We start from the raw sequence: 10,803 nt of genomic DNA on the forward strand, positions 1-10,803 counted from the left end.
CATGGACTGCAGCCTAACAGGCGCCTCCATCCATGGGATTTTCCAAGCAAGAGTACTGGAGTGGGGTGCCATTGCCTTCTCCGGTGTGTGTGTGTATACACATATATAAAATTGTCATCCTACTGAATATGAATTGATATCTCATTGTAGTTTTGATTTGCATTTCCCTAATGATTTGGATGTGATAATTTGACACTGCAAATATGTCAGTTCTCCTTAATTACACCTTTTGATAAAATTCCAATCTGAATTATTAATTCACACTCTTAAGGCATAATGAAAGCACAAATGAACAGTGAAACAGAATAGATCAGAGAGCCAGAAATGCACTCATGCATATGAAAAAAGTCTCTCTGACTAGCTAATCAACATTTCTGGTTAATCATTCTATCTAACTTCACAGATAGTCAATAACACAAAAGTAAACAGCAATGGAATACCACTTTATACCCACGAGACAAAGATTTATACCCACTGGCAAAGATTGTAGAACCCGAAAGTACCCAGGAATGGCAATGATATAGAGAAACAGGAGCCATCAGGCACTACTGAAGGAAGGACAAACTGACTTCTGTGATCATTCTTGAACAAGGTTTTGCAGAATGCAGTGAAATTACATACGTGCGTGTCTGATGACCCACTAGTCTCACTCCAAGGAATACACTCCTGTGAGGACTTGTGTGTATGTTCAAAAGAGAACATGTCTGGAAATGTTCATCATGCTGGTGTTTGAGGCAATTGTGAGCTGGAGTTGATGGGAGTATCCATCACTAGGGAAATGGAGGGGTTGAACAAGGTGAGTCTATGGTTGGAACACTGTACAACAATTAAAAGCAGAGAACCAGATATGTTTTTTAAAGGTTTAGTGATGTCTTGGAAGGCCTGCGTGTAAATTGCATCTTTCTTCTTTAGAACGATTTCCTGGGAGCCTCTCCCATGCACTCCCACTTGTAGCTCTTTGGCTCAGCATGGCCTGTGAGGCCTCCCTTGGCTGCAAGGGAGCCTGGAACACCCAGTATTTGACATTTCCATCCTTTATAGGAAGCAAGGGAGGAAGGAACTCTGATTGGTCTTTGGGCATACTGTCTGCCGTGCATTCTGCTATACTCATATTTTAACCTGGGAATCTTATCAAAAGACAGATGCTGATTCAGTAAGTCTGGGATGGGGCCTAAGATGGTACAGTTCTAAGTGCTCCCAGATGGTGCTGAGGCTGCTGGTTCCTGGACCTTGGGTAGCAAGGTTCTTGAAGGTCTCCTGCTGCTTTTGAGAGTTCCGCAGGCCTGGGTGTCATCACTGTGTTCAGCAGGTGATGGAATGCAGTGGCTAGTCTTGGGACACGGTTCATGGAGGTCAATCAAGACAGAATATGCCTCATTGTTTTGGTTACTGTTGGGCAATAAAAAGCCACCCCAAATTCAGTAGTATAAAGCAACCATGCTTTCCTTATGCTCACCAATTCTGTGGATGATGACTTCCAGTAGGGAACAGTGGGGAGGGCTTGTCTCGGCTCCTCGGTGTCCACTGGAATGCTGAGATGGGAGTGATTTGATAGCTGGGCTTGCACTGTTCAAAGACTCGCTTACTCTCGCATCTGGCCCCTTGCTGAGGAGACTGCAGGGCTAGGGCTGCCGACCAGAGAGCCTGCGGGTGGCCTCTCCATGTAGCTGGGTTTCCACCCAGCATGGCAGCCACTGGGCAGCAGAGCTGCTGCGATGGCGGCTGTGTCTTTGACCTAGCCCCAGAAGCCACACATTGTCCTTTCTGCCACATTCTGTTGGTTACAAGTGAGTCACAAGCTCACTTAGATTCAAGGCAAGAATTAGACTCCACCTTTCGATAGGGGAATGGAGCAATCTAGAAGAGCAGGTGGAATAGGAGATACTATTGTGATCATCTTTGGAAAACCCCACCTACCAAACATTTTAAAAACTACCCCCCCCTTCATGATTAAGATATGTTTGCAAAACCCAACCCCTTTTCTTTTTAAAATGTTTATTTTAAATGTATTTCTTTTTAGTTGCAGCATAATGGCTTTACAATATTGTGTTGTTCTGCCAGACAAAAAGTTTATTTATTTTTGGCTGTACTGGGTTTTTGTTGCTGAGTGTGGGCTTTCTCCAATTGCAGTGAGTCGGGGCTATTCTCTAGCTGTGGCGAGCAGGCTTCTCACTGCGGGGCCCCTCTCGTTGCAGAGCCCAGGCAGTAGGGTGTGGACTTCAGTATTTGTGGTGCACAGGCTAAACTGTCTTTGACACGTGGAAACTTCCCAGACCAGGGATCAAACCCGTGGTCCGCTGCATTGAGAGGCAGATGCTTAACCGCTGGACCACCAAGGAAGTCCACAACCCCTTTCAACACGTTTAAGCTGTCATTTCATTAGAGTCGTAAATCTTGCTCAGGGAACCAGGGGTGAAGATGATGGATTCTCACTGGATTGTTTCAAATGTATCATCCTGAGAATGTCTTAGTTCTCTTCTTGAAGGCTTACACAAGACATTTGTATCCTTGATGACTGTTCTTCATTACAGGGCAAGGACTCTGTCTGGAAAGCATTTCTGTGCTGAGTACCTGTCAGCTTGAGTCAGCCTTTGCTGGAAGAGGGTAATCAGACACCATGGGCACAAACAGCTTGCCTGCCTGTACCTGTCCAGGTGATCTCTTCCATCTGGTGAGCAGTTTCATCATTGCCCCGGCTCCCCGGGGACCCAGCAGTTTGTATGCTCCTACCTCACTTCCTGCTGCAGCCCTGTCCCCCTCCTTCGACCCCAATCACACCATCTTAATCTCTCTTCTTCCAGTCCCAGGCTAGTAAGTCTAGCTGATGGTAAGGTTAGCTTCATTTCTTAGTTGTGATAGACGTGCCAGGTTATGTAAGCTATTAACACTGAGAGAGACTTCTTGTTATTCAGTGACTAAGTCGGGTCTGACTCTTTGTGACCCATGGACTGCAGCATTCCAGGTTTCCTTGTCCTTTGCTGTCTAATGGAGTCAGCTCAAACTCACATCCATTGAGTCGGGGATGCCATCCAGCCATCTCATCCTCTGTTGCCCCCTTTTCCTCCTGCCTTCAGTCTTTCCCAGGATCAGGGTCTTTTCCAATGAGTTGGCTCTTTGCATCAGGTGGCCAAAGTATTGGAGCTTCAGCATCAGTCCTCCCAACGATAGAATATTGGAGTGTTGATTTCAATATTCAGGGTCAATTTCCTTTAGGATTGGCTAGTTGATATCCTTGCTATCCAAGGAGCTAGAGAAGAGAGAGACTAGGTGAAGTTTATACAAGAACTCTCTGTGCCATCTTTGCAACTTTTCTGCAAGTCTACAATTATTCCAAAAGTGCAAACGTGTGCACATGTATTTGTTGTTGTTCATTCACTACTCTTTGCGCTCATATACACTTGCGCATAAAAATACACAGACATATGTGAAATTAAGCACATATGTTCTGTTTCATTATTTTTTTAAAGCAATCATTTAAATGATATGGTCGTTATTAAAAAGGTTTTAATGTCAGTAGTCACCCTGTTTGGCTAACAATGTAGATCTGAATGTGCTGGGTTGTAAGTGGCTGATGAATGAGCGATGTACGGGGTTATTCCTACTTCCTTATTTAATAACTGGATTCGTATGGGCTTCTTAAGCCTGAGTGACCCATGCTTTGTTGCCAGGACTATCCCAGTGACCCCTAGCAAGACCCCTGTCCCAATTCGTCTATCAGAGAAAAATGAATCTATTTCTGCAGCTATCACTCCTTATTATCTCTAATTGGGTCTGGCGGCTGGAGACAAGCCTCATTATTTTTAATTGGGACCCATCGTTCTAGAACAAAGCGCCACCCACTTGCATGCAGATCATGCCTGGATATTTGCTTGCAAGTTCAAAGTGAAATTGCATTGTGGGATTTCCAGGAAATCACACTATTTTTATCCCTTTGTTTCACCTAGCTTTAGAGTTGTCATCTTGGCTTGTTAAACCAAAAATAATCACTGGATTGGGACGGTCTCTGTGTATGTCAGAGTGTTGTTTGTTTGTTTGTTTAATGTAGGACAAGTTTTTCTTTCAAAATTAATGAATATTATAAAACTGGACATAATTTGACAGACTGCTCACTTAAGTATCATTTAAATATTGCTTTGGTCATGATGTTAGGCCATGGATAGATTTTCCTGGTTGAAAGGGCCCCCTTTTTTTTTGTTTATTATTCTAACTTACTATGAAATAATCCTTCACTATCATACACTTCAGTGTTTCTTCATTATTATTCCTATATTGTTAAACCATCCGTCAGTCGGTATCTGAGGTAGGAAATCCATTTTAGAAAATTTGCAGGAGAATCTGTCTCCTGTTGATTTTTAGAGTTTTCAGCTATCCCAGCTGTCATATCTTAATGATTCAAGATGGCAGATAATACCTTTTATAATATTTTAACAATCCAACATGGCAAATAATTCCTTCTTGAGCTCAGTTGACTTCAGAAGGCCTTGAGGACCAGTTTCCATGGGAGGCAGAAGTTCTGAGTGGCAGCCTGGGTCATCACTCTTGAGAGAGTGCATGCCCATGCGGGGTGGGAATCTCTGAAATCCCCAGACACCTGGCCCAACATCCAGACACAAAGTCTGGGCCCTCCTCAGAGCCAAGGGCTTCTTGGGGAAAAGGCAGACCACCCTGGAAGGAAAATTGTTAGAAGTTCTATGTGCTTCGCCTCCTCAGAAGAACATTCTACATCTTTTAGAAAAGAGTCAGGATAGAATTTCACGCGATGGGAATGGATGGACATGGCAGGGGTCATTTCCTTCAGTCCCCCTGCAATGACTTCTCCCTTCTGCTCTCGAGTGTAGAGTGTAGCTTCCGTTTCAAAGCTGAAGATACGTTGCTTTTGTTCAATAGTATAGTTCTGCTGAAACTCTGTTCCTACTGAACACCAGTTCCCCATCGCCTCCCCCAGCCCCTGGGCCCACCATTCTTCAGGGACAACAACTGTATTTTATCACTTCTAGTAGTTTGGGTATCTAATTTTCAAAACATAGCTCCTAGTACATTTAAATGTGTCCATTTCATTTCATTGAATGCACATTTTAACACAAAAGAAAAGAAAGGAACTCTTAACGAAGCTTGAGCTCTAGGATATGACGTACTTGCTAGAATATTCAGGGGGAAGCATACTGAAGTTTGCAATTTATTTTTAAAGGTACCACCAAACACCCCAAAGACCTGGTTCAATTCCTGGATTGGGAAGATCCCCTGGAGAAGGGAATGGCTACCTACTCCAGTATTCTTGCCTGGAGAATTCCATGAACAGAGGAGCCTGGCAGGCTATAGTCCATGGGGTTGCAAAGAGTTGGATATGACTGAGCGACTACCGAACACCCCAAATGGATTTGTGGATGATGAAACAGAGTGAAGTGTCAGGGTTGAACCCGGGTAGTGTGTATGTGGGTAGTCGCTGTGCTGTTCTGTCAATTGCTGTGTTTTTGAAACAAAACATTTTCATGTTTGGAGGAAAAACTAAAAAAAAAAAAAAAAAGCTGTAGTTCTATAGCAGACACACCACTTAACCTGATAAGGATTTTCTGCCACCCTCTGGTGTTTGAAACTTCTTCTGAAATCTTTTGTCATCCAGAGACTTGTCAGAATCGGCACTATGTCTTTTGATGGCAGATTCACCATATAAAGTACAGGGACTTGTCATAGCTCTTCCTGAGTTTTTGTTCTGTGGACACTCAATGAATATTTACTGATGAAGAAGAAAATGAAGTAACTGCAGACTGGCAGTTAATGTGTACGAGTATAGCCACTGTTTGCCCTCAGCGTATGTAGAACCTGTTAGTCAAAGTCACTCAGTCGTGTCTGACTCTGCGACCCCATGGACTGTACAGTCCACAGAATTCTCCAGACCAGAACACTGGAGTGGGTAGCCTTTCCCTTCTCCAGGGGATCTTCCCAATCCAGGGATCAAACCCAGGTCTCCCGCATTGCAGGCAGATTCTTTAGCAGCTGAGCCACAAGGGAAGACCTTAGAACGTGTTGATGACTCCAGAATCAGCCCCCATGTGTCTGTTGACTGGGGAAAATTGCCCCCTCGCAAGACAGAAAAAACATAACCCATGGTCTCTAATTTATGGGAAAACACTTTGCTCAAATCATGATAAAACTATTTTTTTGGTTTTTGTTTTTTATGGAAGAAAAAGAAAAAGTGGCTTTATTTCTTAGCCAAGTGAAGGGGAAACACGGTAGGCTAGAGCCTCAAGAACTGTGCCCCTGATAAAAATTATTCATTGAAAACATTCCCTGGACCTTAATCTCCTGGTTTTGGTCCTAGCACTTCTCAATTCTGGGAACTGGTGATGGACAGGGAGGCCTGGCGTGCTGCAATTCATGGGGTCGCAAAGAGTCGGACACGACTGAGCGACTGAACTGACTGAACTTCTCAATTCACTTTAAAAAAACTGGCTATTCTAGGTCTTAGTTGTGAAATGTGGGATCTAATTTTCTGATCAGGGATCAAACCTGGGCCCCTGCATTGGGAGCCTGGTGTCGTAGACAGTGGACCAGCAGGAAGGCCCTCAATTCACCTTTTAGAAGATTATATATGAGGTGTGTGGCCGTATTTCTCCCTGAAAAGAAGTCCTATTCACCATTCCCCCAAAAAGCTCGATGGAAGGCATGCCAGGCTTGCTGCCCCCATATGAGAGCCCCAGGGCCTGATTCCCTAACAGAGGTCACTCCCAGGTTAGTGTGTGCTTGACATCTTTTCAACTTCATTTTCATAGCATGTTTGAAAAATCAGTCATGATAATTACATGACTCCTAAAAGATCATTTCAAGCTGTTACTAACCCAAGTTGCTATGATATTTTTGCTTAATCATGCTTCATAAAGCAAACATTTTGAAGAAAATGTGGAATATAGAAGAACCTAGATAGCATATTCAAAAGCAGAGACATTACTTTGCCAACAAAGGTCTGTCTAGTCAAGGCTATGGTTTTTCCTGTGGTCATGTATGGATGTGAGAGTTGGACTGTGAAGAAGGCTGAGCACCGAAGAATTGATGCTTTTGAACTGTGGTGTTGGAGAAGACTCTTGAGAGTCCCTTGGACCATAAGGAGATCCAACCAGTCAAACCTAAAGGAATCAGTCCTGAATATTCTTTGGAAGAACTGATGCTGAAGCTGAAACTCCAATACTTTGGCCACCTGATGCAAAGAACTGATTCATTTGAAATGATCCTGATGCTGGGAAAGATTGAAGGCGGGAGGAGAAGGGGACGACAGAGGACGAGATGGTTGGATGGCATCACCGACTCAGTGGATCTGAATTTAAATAAGCTCCAGTAGGTGGTGATGGACAGGGAAGCTTACTGTGCTGCAGTCCATGGGGTTGCAAAGAGTTGGACACAACTGAGTGACTGAACTGAGCTGAAGCTGAATCAGTCTCCATTGGCCAATGATTTAATCAATTGTCAACTTAAGGAGAAAATGTACAATGTAAAAGCTGTGAGTGGAGTATATTCAGTGTCTTTACTGAATGAAGACTCTAGCCTGGGAGACAGCCTTTCAGAGACTCTGAGAAGCTATTCCAAAGAGGTATAAGGGGACATCAACATATGTGTGATTTTAGCTAAGGATACTGAACTCAAGCCCACGTCTCAGTGGAAAGTTGCTGCTGGTCACAAGGAATAGATATTTTGATTAATGGTTTTAGTGCTTTTCTAAGTATGAAATTCAGGTACATATGAACTTTCTCCTGAAAATATCTAACTGAAGGTGTGCTTTGCCAGTTTTCCCAGAGCACAGAATGCCTCGTTCCTGATCTCCACCCTGAATTCCTTTCAGGGTGTGTTGAAAGGCAATGACTACAGAGACTGGTGATTTAATTATTGTAGAACTGGGTGGTGAGATTAATTGGCACGATCATGCCTGTGTAATGAAGCCTTGATAAAAACCCCAAAAGGACAGGGATCAGAGAACTTCAGGATCAGCAAACACATGGAGATTTGGAGAGAGAGGGCGTGGAATGCCATGCTGCCTTCCCACATACCATGCCCTTTTATCTGGCTGTTCCCTGAGTTATATTCTTTTATAATGAACCAGTGATCTAGTCCATAACAGGTTTCTCTGAATTCTGTGAGCCACTCTAGCAAGTTAACTGAACCTCAGGAGGGGGTTGTGGGAATCTCCGGTTTATAGCTAGTTGGCTAGAAGTACAGGTAACAGCCTGGACTTGGACTGGCATCAACACTGGTGGCTGGGGTGGGCAGTCTTATAGGACTGAACCCCTAACCTATGGGATTTGACGTTACCTATGGGTAGATAGTGTCAGCATGGAGTCGAATCACAGGACACACAACTGGTGTCCCAAGAATTGCTCAAGGTGTATGTAGGCAACTCAATATATGGAACTGAATTTCATTCCCCACAATGGAATTCAGTGGCCAGAACACTAAAAGTGTATTGAGGAATTTCTTTAGGAATATGACCAATATAATCAGCCTTATAATTATCAGAAACATACTAAAACCAAACCTAGAGTCAAAAGGAAGAATGGTTTTATGTTGCTTTTTTCTTTTTTTCTTAATGTTGAAGCTTACATACAAGAACAAGAACAGTGCAAAGAAGACCCTTACACCCTTCACCCAGATTCCCTTATTGGGAGAAGTTCATCCCATTTGCTTTATCCTTGGCGCTCCCTTTACCTCAAAGTCATTTTCTTTTCTTTTTAAATATTTATTTATTCGGCTACGCTGGGTCTTATTGTAGCATGCAGGATCTTCCATATTCATTGCAGTGTGTGGGAACTCTTGGGTCTTCCCTGGTAGCTCAGCGGGTAAAAAATCTGCCTACAATGCTGGAGACCTGGGTTCGATTCCTGGGTTGGGAAGATCCCCTGGAGAAGGGAAAGGCTACCCACTCCAGTATTCTGGCCTGGAGAATTCCATGGACTATAATCCATGGGGTCGCAAAGAGTCAGACACGACTGAGTGGTTTTCACTTTTCACTTTCACTTTCAAGCAAACTCTTAGTTGCAAAGCATGCGGGGTCTTAGTTCCCTGACCAGCGAGTGAACCTGGGTCCCCTGCGTTGGGAGCTCAGAATCTCAGCCGCTGGCCCACCAGGGAAGTCCTGAAATGACTTCTTTCTATCATCTTTTCCTCTTCAGTGCAGGATTGAATCGAGGGTCAGATTTCGTGTTTAGTTGTCAGGGCTCTTTAGCTTTCTTTAATCCGGAACTTTTTCGCAGCCTTGCCTGGGTTTGGTTAACATTGACGTTTAGGAAGAATACAGTCCCTCTCACCCCATTTGATTAATAGAACCTTGTTCATCTGGTGTGTTTGGCTGACGTTTCCTGGCGATTTGATTCCAGTTATATGTTCTGTCCACGTTATTGCAGAGGTGATGCTTTCTCAGGGAATCAAATCTGAAGGTTCACCATGTTCGTTTGCTCCTTGCTGATGATGCTAACTTTTGCACCCAGCAGAGGTGCTGGTCTGATTTCTCCACTGTATAATTACTGAGTTGGCCCAAAAGTTCCTTTCCATAACATCTTATGGAAAAACCTGAGTGAACGTTCGGCTTTTGCAATACAGTTTTCCTCCTTTCTGTCAATATGCAGTCTGTTGAAAGATATTCCGTACCTCGTCAAAATTTCCCCCTGGATTCAGGGCCCACCAGGGATTCTAGCTTGATTCCGTGTTTACTGCTGCTGCTGCTAAGTCACTTCAGTCGTGTCCGACTCTGTTCGACCCCATAGACGGCAGCCCACCAGGCTCCCCCGTCCCTGGGACTCTCCAGGCAAGAACAGTGGAGTGGGTTGCCATATCCTTCTCCAATGCATGAAAGTGAAAAGTGAAAAGTGAAAGTGAAGTTGCTCAGTCGTGTCCGACTCTTCGCGACCTCATGGACTGCAGCCTACCAGGCTCCTCCGTCTATGGGATTTTCCAGGCAAGAGTACTGGAGTGGGGTGCCATTGCCTTCTCTGTCCATGTTTACTAAGATGGCTGTAAAATGCGGATGCCACCCCTTAAATGTAGCCCAAGGGCACCAGAATAGAAAAGAAAAAGAAATGATGAGAGGGTTTTTGCTCTGATTATGCCAGAACCTGCTAAATGAGAACTGGGTACCTTTTCCCAGCATCGGCCACAGTGGTTAAGAATACCGGCTTGCCAGGTCTACCAATGTCACCAGCTGTGTGACCTTGACCTTGGCGAGTTACTTGGATTCTCAAATATATATTTTATTACTCTGAAAAATTAGGTTATTCATATTTGACTGAGAAAATTCTTATCAGGCGTGATGGTTAATTTTATGTGTCAACTTGCCAGGGCTCAGGGATGCCCAGGTATGTGGTAAGTGTAATTCCTGGGTCTGCTGTTAGAGTGTTCCCAGAAGAGATTAGTATTTGAATTGGTGGTGGTTGTTCAGATGCTAGGTCATGTCTGACTCTTTGAGACCCCGTGGACTGTAACCCGCCAGGCTCCTCTGTCCATGGGATTCTCTAGGCAAGAACACTGGAGTGGGTTGCCATTTCCTCCTCCAAGGGATCTTCCTGACCCAGGGATCGAACTTGCCTTTTCTACATTGACAGACAGATTCTTCACCACTGAGCCCTCAGTAACGTGGATGGCATCACCCAATCCTTTGAGGGCCTGGATAGAGTTAAACAGTGACAAGGGGACTTCCCAGGTGCTGCTAGTGATAAAGAACCCACCTACCAATGCAGGAGACACAGACTTGTGGATCCGATCCCTGGGTCGGGAAGATCCCTTGGAGGAGAGCATGGCAACCCACTCCTGTATTTTTGCCTGGGA

The sequence above is a fragment of the Bos mutus genome, chromosome 17 (assembly GCF_027580195.1).
Source record: "Bos mutus isolate GX-2022 chromosome 17, NWIPB_WYAK_1.1, whole genome shotgun sequence".
Lineage (NCBI taxonomy): Eukaryota > Metazoa > Chordata > Mammalia > Artiodactyla > Bovidae > Bos > Bos mutus.